Source organism: Paroedura picta, chromosome 3 (genome assembly GCF_049243985.1).
Source record: "Paroedura picta isolate Pp20150507F chromosome 3, Ppicta_v3.0, whole genome shotgun sequence".
In the NCBI taxonomy this organism is placed as follows: domain Eukaryota; kingdom Metazoa; phylum Chordata; class Lepidosauria; order Squamata; family Gekkonidae; genus Paroedura; species Paroedura picta.
The window spans coordinates 48,682,642-48,696,215 of record NC_135371.1 but is presented as its reverse complement, the minus strand read 5'-3'; the positions used below and the strand labels follow the sequence as shown (position 1 = coordinate 48,696,215).

General features: G+C 43.0%; 1 long non-coding RNA gene across 3 annotated transcripts in view; it reads left to right on the top strand.

Annotated features, from left to right (window-relative positions):
• LOC143831956 (uncharacterized) overlaps positions 1-13,574 on the top strand; it is a 46,389-nt gene that overhangs the window by 892 nt on the left and 31,923 nt on the right. For all 3 annotated transcript variants that reach the window (XR_013229036.1, XR_013229035.1, XR_013229037.1), the window contains exon 2: positions 8,819-8,914. This is a non-coding gene — a long non-coding RNA (uncharacterized LOC143831956). The remainder of the gene's footprint in view (positions 1-8,818; positions 8,915-13,574) is intronic.

Here is a 13,574-nt window from a genome sequence, read left to right as displayed (position 1 = left end):
CTCACATTTCTAAACATTGTGAACATTGCAGGGCCATTATATTAAATGCAATTTCCCCCACCCCCACCATAGGCCATACAAGTCACACTTTCTATTAAGCCTGTAACATCGCTTATTTTTTGAGGACATAAATACAATCAATAAAACTGCAGAGCATCCTACTGAAGCCAGCATGCTGAAGACTGAAGCTTTTCTTTGGCAGGAATTCCATTGACGTGAAGAGATGACTGCTTTTCTCTCCCACCAACCCAGAACAGAGCTTCAGAGAGAGCTTTTGACATTTTTGAGTTACTGTTCTCCGGAATATAAAATTCAGATGGAAGGAATACCCCCCGAAATTTAAAAAGCATAAAGCTAACTGAATTACGGTCTCTGGACCATGGCACATCTGATCCCAATCCACTTTTTAGATGTACTTAGCCAAGAAGATTTGCATCCGTTTCTATTTGAAGTTAGCCTGGGACTTTGAAAAAATGTGGATTTTTTTTCAAAAGTACATTGATTTTCAACAGGAGGGAGGATTTCTCAGAATTTTTTTTCACATTGAAAAGTCAATTTGAGTCACTAAAATGACTTTTCTTTAGGGCAGAAAACTAGACTTTTCTTATTCCCCTCCCTCTGGCATCACTAAGAACTTCTGAGCTGCCTTTTTGGAGAAGTCTGGTAGGATGGGTATGAAGCCAACAAACAATTGCTTGCTAATACTTTCCCCCATAAATGTTGCTTTTCTTACTTAAGCACCTGATTTATAGTATGCAGATTAATTCAACCTTTATACTATTGACTGAGTTCAGTGGTCAGAAGGATTCATACAACCTTTCCGCACAAGGACCAGTTTTGCTGAATGTTTTCAGTATGCAGAAACGCTATATTTAATAGTGAAATTTCGTCATTCCGCATACCTTTAATTCTAGTGGAATATTGAAGTCCCAGTAGCGGTCTATTCATTCCCCAGATGTTTCCGGTCTGGAATAACAACAAAGGAAGAGATATTTTTCCACACTTCTTCCCACCCCTGGCTGTCAATCCAACAGAACAGACAATGAACTGTTGTGTTCGTGCTCCTGAAAAGCCCCTTTCTCTTTAAAAACTGTTTTTTAAAAACCCAAACATACCAATCGCAGTGAATATTTATTCATTCATTGTCTCAGAAAGACCTTTTTGGCTGGCGTAGGAGCTGGTGCTTAATCATTTACACACTCTTCAAGTAAAAAAAAAAAATCCCCCCCCCCATGGGCGCGATTTGTGGCCAAAATTATGGGCAGTGTCGAACAGGGGGCTGTATTGTGCTTGGGAACTTTAAAGACACTTGCAGTAGGGAGCTTTGTTTTACTGTTAAACACTTCTGTGGAGGAACTTTAGCTGGAGAAACCCTGCTCATTCGTTGCTTTTGCCGGTCTAAGGAAAAAAAATGGCGATCGCGTCTCCAGAAGCTCGGGGGAGGGACATTCTTTCTACCGCTACATTGAGAATGCACATGTCTTTTTCGGATGTGTTGCAGGTTGTTCTCAAGAGTCTAGCGGATTTTTAGGGGGAATCCACTTTTCTGGATTTCCCGAAAAGTGCTACAATGAAGTGATTTTTGCGGGAGTGTTGCAGGAGTGTTGCAGATTGTGTACGATGTCATGCGGAACATTGAATTAATAGTGTTTACCAATGGTAAGATTTCTGCTACATTAAGTCATGTGGAATGGCCCATAGTCTCACGGCCACAGTTGTACTCATGAGATTGCAGATGGGTCTAAACCTACAAAAAAATGGGAAGATAAGTTTCTACACTTCAAGAAAAATATCCTTTCTTTTTGATGATTGTATTTTGTACAATATTGCCTGACCCATAACTCAAAATACAAAACAAATTTTAAGAGATGATCATGATGGTGCTTAATATATGCTAATGAGTCACAAATCCAGTTGTGTTGGTTTGTAAAGAACAGAAAGCAGCTGTGAAAAATGGCTGTTCGGTTTAAATGACTCTGAGCTATTTCAACCCTAATTTCTGTTCCCCTCTCAGAGCCACTTAAACCAAACAATTTAGCAGCAGTCCCCCTGCTACTCAACTGTTTGAAAATCCATGTATTCTGCCGCCTATGACTTTTTGCAGGAAGCAGAAAGCAAGGTTTAAATGGCTCAAACATCTGAGCTGTGGAACTGCCACTCAGCTGTTTTGAAACCCCTGGTTTTTGAGCCCCACACAAAGCTATGGGGAGCAGAAATAAGGGGTTTAAACTTTAAGTGACTCATGAAGTGATACATACGAGGTCGGTTTGCAAACCAGCCTTCTGGTTCAAATGGGTTTAAGGTTCAGTGGTTCAGCCATGACCCAGGAACCAAGTGACAACAATGTGGTTCGTGACCATCCCTAGGCTTGAGGATTCATGGACATGTGCTGCTTCTCTGAAGAAGGAAGTTTTTGTGTTCTTCCCTATAGAGAATTTCCTCCCCAAGTTCTGTGACTTTAGTACAATGTTTACTCTTTCTTCTTGACAATCCTTTCTAAGTCCTACCATTTAAGGCTTTGGCATGACGTCTGCATTCCCAGGGCCATTCCGCACTCGTTCAAAATTGCACAATGGTTGCAAATTGAAATCACTACTGATTTGCTGTTATGCACAACGTCGTTGACAATCTGCAACACTCCTGAAACTGATCCGCAAAAAGCGCTTCGTTGTAGCGCTTTCAGGGAAATCCCAAAAAGTGGATTCACTCTCCGGAAAGCGCTACACTCTTGCAACCAATCCGCAACACTAGCAGGAAAGTTCTGTGCGTTACCATTGTTGTGGTTTCTGCAAAGTCCCTCCCCCTAGCTCTCTCCTCTGATCTTCCGGCGAAGCGATCGCCATTTATTTTTCTCGGAGCGAGCGAAGACCAACGCACTGGCAAGCCTTCATTTACCCAGCGAGGCTTCCCTGGCTGCAGTCCTTCCCCAGAGCTGTTTAAAGTCACCAAGCACCAAGCAACACACAGCCCCGTTTCCTGGTTTATTTTCCCTTTATTTTTCACTCTATTTTCGGCCGAAAATCGCACCCGTGGGGGGGGGGGGTTTCACTCAGGGGGAGCGTGGCAATGATGAAACGGCAGCTCAAACACCACCTGCTAGCTAGATGGGTCTCTCCGTTGCAACGAATCAATGCAGATTCATTGCAATGTGTTTTTTTTAAACCTTCCTTAAATGGAAGGGGCTTTTCGGGAGCATGATAACGGCCGCCCATTGGCTGCTTGATGGCCAGGGGCGGGACAAAGCTCGGCAATATCGCTTCCTGGCTAGCGAATTTTGCCGAGACCGGAAACCTGTGGGAAACGATAGAAACGCAATTGGATTCCACTACAAAGGCAGGTATGCACAACGACAAATTCCACTATTTAAAATGGCGTTTTTTCATTCCACAACCAATTTGCTACATAGATCCTGGTGCAGAATGGCCCCCAATCTATACGTGTATAACTGAGCTCCATGCCGCTTTCTGTCCCTCTATTGTCTGTATTGAATATTACTAGGGACAGTAATGTTTTTCTGTTAAGTGCCAAGCGCCCCATCCACACAGAGAAGGCGTGCTTCCTCACTGGGCCTTTTCATGCCCAATCCATGGAATAGTTTCTAACATTCTGTTCCTAAGAGCCAGTTTGGTATAGTGTTTAGGAGTGTGGACTTCTAATCTGGAATGCCAGATTTGATTCTGCGCTCCCCCACATACAATCAGCTGGGTGACCTTGGGCTCGCCAGGGCACTGATAAAACTGTTCTGACCAAGAAGTGATATCAGCGCTCTCTCAGCCTCACCCACCCCACAGGCCGTCTGTTGTGGGGAGAGGAATGGGAAGGCGACTGTAAGCCGCTTTGAGCCTCCTTCGGGTAGGGGAAAGCGGCATATAAGAACCAACTCTTCTTCTTCTTCTTCTTCTTCTTCTTCTTCGTCTTCTTCTTTCTTCTTCGGCATGGGACCACTGTATCTATATAGAAGGAATTAGCAGAGCTGGAACTTGGAAGGCAGCATTGTGAATGGCTCACATATGTACTTTGTTAGAGATGCACAACCATTCATCTGCATTTTGAGATCAACTGCATGATGACAAGGAAATCCTTTGATATGGATGTGCAATTGATCAAGAAGGGTTTAGGGATTCATTCCTGTGCTAGAACTAGGACGGAGAAGGATATTAGTGCAACTAATATGCTTTTCAATGCCACAGTGCCAACACCAAATATACTTTCTGTGTCTAAGGGCCAAGATACTGCACAGATTAATAAACTGTGTGCCTGTAAGAGTAACAGATTTCACAGTAGGAAAAATAAGTCTAAATTCTATCAGCTAAAACAAAGAATATGTGACTCTATGGAAAGAGAACAGGGGACTTTGCTGTGAATGGATTCAGTGAAAGGAAGCAAAAGCACCACATGAAAACAAGGAAGCAAATACAGGAGAAATAAGAATTCTCTAGTAATTAGTGTATAAAGATCTAATTAAAACTGGGCAAATCTTTTTAAAACTACATTGTTAATAGCACAATGGCAGAAAATATTTAGCGTATCACCCTCATGACAAAAGGGAAGGTGAAAGGTTTGACAGGGTATTTAAGAGCGCCTTTCCTGTCAGGGTAAGAGAACTGGGTAGGCTTAAGAGCAGAACAGAAACACCTTGTAAATAGTTCTAACTATGGTTTGATGTCTTGATCCAAACCTCTTGTTCTGTTCTTGCAATACAGGCAATAAAATATTACCGTCCCATCCCCTTTACTACAGTTGATTTTACCACATTTGCAGAAGGAGCACAGCTATGTAATACTTTTATTTGTTGTAATGGTGCTGGCTGAAAAGCCACAAATCTTTGGTGCAGCCTCATTTGGAATATTGTGTACAGTTCTGGTCTTCTGGTCACCACTGCTCACAAAAGATATAGCACTGGGAAAAGCGCAGAAAAGGGGAATTAAAATGATGAAGGTCTTAAGAAAAGTTAAAGAGCTTAAGGCTCTTTAGCTTGGAGAAACAACAACTGAGCTTAGAACAGATAAAAGGAAGTACTTCTTCATCCAAAGAGACATTAACACATAGAATTCACTTGGTCTGAACGACTGTAATAAAGTTTGAACTGAACTGAACTGAACATGGAATTCACTGCCACAAGAAGTGGTGATGGTTACAAGCATAGCAGCTTCCATAGGGGACTGAATAAACATAAGGAAGTGAGATCCATGAATGGCTGTTGGCCACAAGGTATGGAAGGAACACTAAATCTGGGGCAGTGATGCTTTGAATCTTTTGTGCTTGGAGGGCAACAGCAAGAAGGCTTCTGGAGTTCTGGCCCTGCTGGTGGGCTTCCTGATGGCACCTGGGTTTTGGCCATTATGCAACACAGAGCGTGGACTAAATGGGCCATTGGTCTGATCCAACATGACTTTTCTTATGTTCTTATGAGGTGGCAAGAGTGGAGTCTGCCTCTTTTAGGAATAGAATCATAGAGTTGGAAGGGGCCATATAGACCATCTAGTCCAATTCTCTGCTCAATGTAGGATCAGCCTAAAACATCTATGATAAGTATCTGTCCAGATGCTGCTTAAAGACCACCAGTGAGGGGGGGCTCACCACCTCCTTAAGCAGCCAATCCCCTCCTCTGTTTCCATGTGTGAAAAGGATCTAGGAGTCTTAGTAGACAATATATTGAAAATGAGTCAGCAGTGTGACTCAGTGGCTAAAAAGGCAAATGGGATTTTGGGCTGTATCAAACAAAATATCGTGTAGTGATCATGGGAGGTGATGGTACCACTTTACTCTGCTCTGGTTCAGCCTCACTTAAAGTACTATATTCAGTTTTGGGTACCCCAGTTGAAGAGGGATGTTGACAAACTGGAACATGCCCAGAGGAGGGAAACAAAGATGGTGAGGGGTTTGCAGACCAAGACATATGAGGAAAGGTTGGGGGAGCTTGGTCTGTTTAGCCTAGAGAGGAGACGACTGAGAGGGGATCTGATAACCATCTTCAAGTATTTAAAAGGGTGCCATATGGAGGATGGAGCAGAATTGTTCTCACTTGCCCCGGAGGGACAGACCAGGATAAATGGGATGAAATTAATTCAAAAGAAATTCCATCTAAGCATCCAGAAGAAGTTCCTGACTGTTAGAGCAAGTGGAACAGGCTTCCTCGGGAGGTGGTGGGTTCCCCATCTTTGGAAATTTTTAATCAGAGGCTAAATAGCCATCTGATGGAGAGGCTGATTCTGTGAAGGCAAAGGGGTGACAGTTTACAGTAGATGAGCAATAGGGATGTGAGTGTCCTGCATAGTGCAAAGGGTTGGACTAGATGACCCATGAGGTCCCTTCCAACATTATTATTCTATGATTCTATGAATTCCACTGCTGAACTATTCTGATTATGGAGCGGGGAGGATTCCTGTTAGCTAGCCCATACCGTTCTACATGTATTTTAAAGTCATTATTGCAGGTCCTATCCTCTGCTGCCAACTGGAACCACCCCGTGCCTTTCTCCAAGTGGCAACTTTTCAAATAAAGAGAGCAATCATATCCCCTTCTCTGTTTCCAGCTGAACATTTGCAAGTTCCTCAGCCTTTCTTCATAGGACAGTCCCCAGGTCCCAGATCATCCTCATTGCTCTCCTCTGCACCCTCTCAATTTTGTCCACAACCTTTTTGAAATGAGGCATCCAGAACTTCACGCAGTGTTTCAGAAACAGTCTGACTGATGCTGACCAGTTTCTGACCAATGGTGTACTCCAGATGCAGTCTGACCAATGCTAGATTTGAGAGCTATTTTCAGCTACCATCAGGCAAGGGTGAGAGACAGAAGAATCTGATCTTGTTTAAACGAGTCAGGAAAAGATTCTCTCGCTATAACTGAGTAAAACAGTTCCTCTTCTCCAGTGTGGCTCACAGGACGTCTTGCTCCAGGCTTAGCCGTCTGCCACCTGATTAACTGCCTAGTACTCAGATCCCTGGCATTCATATTACAAAGGGGAGAAGAGCATTATGGTAAATAATTGCTTGTCTAGAAATAGAGTGTAAAGAGTTAGCAGGAGGAAGCTCTTCCTTTCTCATACAGATAAATCACTGTTGACAAGAATAATCTATAACCAAGTTTGAATGTTTCCCTATTGTTGACTGGACAAAAAAAACAGAGAAAGAAATATAGATCATGAATGACTATGAACTAGGGCAATTTTGTTTTATAAAAATGTTCATGGACAAGACTAAACAAGGAGTTGTAAGAGCTTATAAACCTTTAAAACATTTTTAAAAAACCTTTACAAATAAAAATAATGGTTTATGTTAGTGCAGGAAGGGAGAAAAACATTAAGGGCTTTATATCTGACAGCTGGCTGATCTTTCATCCAGCCTCTGAAAGCTCATATGATCCAAATGAGTGGGGCTTAAAAGTTTTAGATCTAAATAGAGGTTGATATTGTTAAATCTGTTAATTACATTCACAACACAATCCTGAGGCCACTGCAGCAGTGAGGGCCAGCTGCTGGAACAACAGCAATACCACCAGCCCAATCCCTAAAGAAATATACAGGGGCTGGGACCAAACAAACAATCCAGCAGAGGGGCCACACAGGCCTCAACCTTGCTAGCATCCTAAAGATGACATGGGAGCTTGACAGGGTGACTGGGCACAAACATGCTCTATGACACCAGTCAGGGCAAAGAAGCCTGGGATGAATAGATAGCAACACAACAGTAATTTGGTTCTGCCCATGTCACACAGGCCCATGGCCATCCCCCATACCCATGGCCTCCCTACTTCTATACCTGTCTGTCCCTGCAGCTGACATACTGGGGGGACTGACTTCTCTCTCTTCCTGGCTAACTACCAGAGTGTGAGTGGTGGGAGATGTGGCCTGCTGACAGCCCTATTGAGTAGTCACCCAAGGCAGTCAACAGGCCTACAATGTAGGCTTTCCAAGAAGGAGGCCCTTATAACTTCCTTGTAACAAGCTGTGGGGGGCATTTAAACCAAACAGCTAATGCTGGGGAGCAGAAAGCGTTGACCACCATTCAACTGTTTGGTTTAAACAGCCTCCTGCTTCCTGCTTTCCACAGCGTTTTGCAGAAAGCAGGTATTTATACTTTAGCTAAGGGCCAAGCCTGTTGCATTCAGGAATACAATGGGCACATGATTGGGGGGGGGGTGTGTGTGGAAGAACTCTGTGGATGGCCTCCCCCTCCCCCCAGGACCTGGAAAATCTGCAGGCAACTGTTAGGGAACTCACGCAGCAGGGATTTGCAGACTCTGAGCCTTGGAGGGAAGTGAAAGGAGGAGGGGTGGTTAGGGGTAGGGGACGAAAGGCTGCTGGACAGACAGGCAAGCCAGTTGGAGGAGGAGGCACTCAGGGGCGGAACAGCCGCCCTGAGTGGGTGTTGAGTGCTGAGTGACTCTTAAGCCATGAAACAAGCTCCTCCTCCAAGCCCTTACCAGAAATATATTATGTGGAACAGATGGCTCAAAAACTAATACAAATTGTGTCAGTTCACAAACTAACCTCCCAGTTCATATGGGTTTGAGGAATAGTTCATGGTTCAGCCACAGACCATGCCACAAAAAATGCAGTACATGCCCATCCCCACATTCTACTTTATCTTATTCCACCCCCAGGCAGCTCCCTGAGTGCTCTCCCTTCACCTTCAGAATTGCACTGTCACCTAGATGTAATAAGTGATCTCTTCCCCTTCAAAGACAGCAGTCAATGGACTGACCTGTTATTTGTTTGCCTAAGTTTCTAGAAATGTGACAAAGCTAACATTTTACATGGTCTGTTGGTTGTGAGGTGTTTTATAAATCACTTCATTGGTCATGTGTTTCACTGCAGAGGATCCACAACTGTGGCCAGGACTGAATTCAATGGTTTGCACTCTCCCTGCCAAAGCTAGAATTCCAGTTCCACTCCCTTAAGTAAGGTGAAAAGGTAAAGTTTTATTATCATTCTTTTTCCTTACAGGGATAACAAGCAGTCTCATAAACAATTTGAGGCAAATGATTTTTGGCTTCCAGTCAGAGCTGAGATGCCTAAGGATATCCATTTGCACAAACAGAAAAAAGACACACTGCCATTACCAGCAGTAATGTAGTCCATAAGCTCTTCTTACATTACTAGTTAACCATGCTTAAAAAAAACACTCTGCTTTCTTTTTAGTGACAGATTTATTGTTGTTCTCAGCATTTTCATTCAACAGATCAGGATGCTTAAAATCAAAGAGAACCATTTCATGTAGAACACTTTGTCTAACACAAAAGATTGACATCCAGTCCAGAAAAAAAAAAGGTTCAGGCAGGCTACAACAGAATGTTGTCCATTCCTTCAGAGTCAAAAGTTTACAGGTTATTCTCCCATAGAAAAGGAAGACTGAGCACTCCGTGCATCAGGAACATTCTTATTGTCATTATGCTACCATTATTTCTTATATTCACAAGAACATCTTTTCAAAGTCTCAGTGTTAGTGTCAGTGGCCAGATGTCATTACTCTTTAATAGGGTTGCCAAGTCCCCTCTAGCCACTGGCAGGGGGTGGGGGAATAGCGTTGCCAGCTCCAGGCTGGGAAACTCATAGTGGTTACAGACAGAAGGAGTGAGCTGGAAAAAAGAATACAAAGAGTAGCATTTTGGGCAAATGAGATACTACTGTAGAGCAGGCAAAGGGTAGGACAGAGGAACTGTCCTATCAGGCTTGCTAACTTTCTACTGTCCCCTCTGAAACACTGGAGTGCTCACCACAAAAGAATAGTGCAATTTCTAATAATAAGTAGTTCAAAAATGCAAGTAATATGGAGAAGCAACAGACCACCATACATAAAGAGACAACTTGGTGTAATGGTTAAGAGTGGCAGCTTCTAATCTGGGTGGGGAGCCCCCCCCCCCCACGGCATGAGATGGGTGCCCCCCCCTGAGTTTGGATATGGCATTAGAGTTGCTGACGCCCGCCCCTGGTTGCCACCCTGGGTTCTGACCATCAACCACTGGTTACATCTGGACCAATTGCCAGAGGGTCGAAGCATAGGAGGAGTTTTATCTTGTATTGTTTACTGCCATTTTTATGCTGGAGTTTTTTTTTGTGTGTGTGGATGTTAATATTGGGGTGTTTTATGGGAAATCTGTTTTATGTCTTATATTATTTATGAACTGTCATGAGCCAGCTTGCTGGGAGCAGCAGTCTATAAATCGAATGAATGAATGAATGAATGAATGAATGAATGAATGAATGAATGAATGAATGAATGAATGAATGAATGAATGAATGAATGAATGAATGAATGAAGCTAGGTTGGATTCCCCACTCCTCCACACACAGCCAGCTGGGTGAACTTGTGCTCCTCACAGCCCTGATAAAGCTGTTCTGACTGAGCAGTAATATCAGGGCTCTCTCAGCCTTACCTACCTCACAGGGTGTCTGTTATGGGGAGAGGAAAGGGAAGGCTGTTGTAAGCCACTTTGAGACTCCTGGTAGAGAAAAGCAGCATATAAGAACCAACTTTTCTTCTCTAGGAGCAATTTTCCTGAGTTACTTTCTTATCATGAGGTATGGGCTAGGAGATGCCACCAAGAGTTACATAGAAACATATTTGGAATAGCTGCTATTGTGGCCAGGGAAGAAGTCCCAGAAACACTCTTAAAGTATGGAACAGTCAGCCAAACAATTCCAAGATGATGAAAGTTGGCCCACTGGTATTCTTGCACTAAGAAGTAACCTGAAGCATGTCTAGAAGTGGCAGATTTCAACCAGATCACCATTCTAAACTTACAGTAAGGGATTATTTATAGAACTAGGAAGTGTTAATCCTGAATTTCCAAAACAGGATTTATGTTCATGTCAGCAGAAAACAATTCACCAAATTATCTAGAAGATTTAAGATACTTTGAATAACTTTAACCGTATCAACTTTCCTCTTTAGAAGTAGCACTTAAAGTTGTGGGATAAAATCTCACTAGTAGGCACTGAAATAATAATTGCTAGCAATGGGCATGAACCAGCTGATGAAGCAAAGTTCATCATGAATTTTGACTCGCTCAGAGTTTGTAAACCAAGGTTCTTAACTGACAAACTACAACAAACTTTTCCTAAATTTTGGGAGCAGGTCACAGCTCTTCACAAAAAAAAAACAGCTGAGGTACTTGGAGCTCCCCACCACTCAGCTGTTTGGTTTAATTGGCTTGGAGCCATTTAAACCAACAACTGATAGGCAGGGAGGCCAAAAAATAACCCCAAATGTATGCCAGCCTTGCTGCCAAAAACTCAAGACACTTCCACACATCGAAAAAAATAGCATTCCACCAGCGTAATGGTGACGTGCTAAATTTTATTGAGCCTCCAGCCATTCCTCACTTTCTTGCTTGCTCGCTTCCATCTGCTGCCTTTTCACACTCCTTACTCTTTACATTGCCTGTTGGAAATGGTGGCAGAGAGCAACGCACTTTACATGTGACTCTCTTCCACCTGTCAGTCAATCCTGGCAACCAACCCCCTTTCTCAATGTTTTAAAGGGCCCACGGTGCCTGCTAATTTTTTTTTATTCAATACTTCTCTGTTGAAACCCCTATGCATCTAATCATAGATGCATTGTGCTTTTTTATTGCCACCCCTTTTGGAATCACGAGTCTTGATACTAAAAAAAACCGAATTCCTGATTTTTTGGGGGGGGGACTTTAGAGAGGCATGCTTTGTGTGACAACTTTGGGGGGAATTTCTTTTTGGCTTTGCCTGCATGCTTGTGCACCTATTTGTTGCTCCAGATAGTTTTCTTTTAAAAAATCCCGTCCCCAGGAGAAGGGGGAAGGAGGCGGGTGCGAGGGTCAGACAATGGAGATGGAGATAGCACTTCTTCACCTGCACACATTTCTTTTTGTTGGTGGCTTTCTGGTTTCCTGCCTGTAGCTTGCACTTTTTAGGTTGGGGAATCCACTCTATGCGATTCCCCAACTAGTGCTTTAAAATAGAGGATGTAGCCAGCTGTTTGCTGCCTGGATGCTGGATGTTGGCGACATCATGCGGAGTGGCCAGAATATAACCGCTACACAAGATAAGGATTTTGCTACATTTACCGAGTACAGAAAGGCCCTCACTCAAGAAACTCTTCAGAACTCACATAAACCCCACATGGGGAATTAGGCCTGGCCCAGTGTTCATCTTGTTGCAGGGCTAATTCCTGTTTCCAGATGATATCCATGTTGGCCTGGGCCTGTCCTGATTCAGGCCCTCCATTGCCCCATGGCAAGGAAACATGGATACCTTCGTGGGATTGGGAAATTCCATGGTCTGGGGAGCAGAGGTTTGAGGTAAAAACACCAAATTTGCAGCATAGCTGTGGGAGCCTCTCCTGACAAGAACTCCCAAGTTTCAAAAGGATTGGACCAGAGGGTTGAGGCCAGGTTTTAAGATCAGCGGGCCCCTCTAAGGCTACACTATACCACTGAGTGAACCCCTCTGATAGATGACTGTGGGAGGTTGGAGGGATCTAACCATCTTGGTTCATTTGGCTAAGTTTGGTTGTAGGAGGTTGGGATTTTAATGAGTTTGTTTTTATGTAACCCGCCTTGAATCTTTGGAGTAAGGTGGTTTATAAATATTATTATTAATATTAATAATAATAAAAAGAGGGTGCCCCTATCCAGCCACCATTGTTTCCAATAGTGTGTGTATGGGGGGGGGGGGGAGAGATTTGGACTATCCAAGATTAATCAAACATGCCTATTCTCAATGAAGCTATTTATTCTTTGAGCAGCTGGTGTTCTGGTCTTTTGGTAACATTAATATTGTACATGTTCCCTCCAAGAACATAAACTACATCTACAATACTGGCCTCCCTACTTGAAAATCCATCCATTCCCATCTAACTCACAAAACACTTCAACATCAGGTAGCCTCTCTGAGTAAGGATATAGCTAGAAATAGAAAAGGCAGTATTAAAATAGTTTTTAATAATTAATTTACTGAATTAATAATTTTAGCATATGTATTGAATGAATTGTTTGTATTTGTTGTGAGCTGCCCTGAGCTGGACAGGAAAGTGCAGCATATAAAAATAACGATTACTACTACTGTGACGACTCAATATTGGTGTTGACATGCACCATGACAGCTGATTCCTCTCCAATACTGTCAACCTATCTAGACAGTGTGTGATGTCCACAATCTTTGCACCAGGCAGGCAAGTCATCATGCTGTCAACATACCTGCCATTCTATATATTCCTAGTAAAAAAAGCCAGTTAAGACACTTAATGGCCATGAGCCACCCTTCCCAGGCTGGGTGATGAGCTGCCATCTCTGTTCCCTAGAGGAAAATCTAGGATCTTTAGAATGTTGGCCCCAAGTATTCTTGAATATTCTGTAAATATACAGGATACAGATAACAGTATTTTGAAGAACCTCAAATACCACTCTGGCTACCTGAGTATATTGCAAAACACAATAAGGTATTTTTCAGAAACTGTTTTGGACTGAATAATTAAAAGCAAACATCCCTAATGGGCAGATAATAACATATGTGGTCCTTGGAAAGACCCCACTCCTCTGATGGCTTTCTACCTTCATAATTGGTTTGATTTTAAATATGTTTTATGGTTGAAATAGGG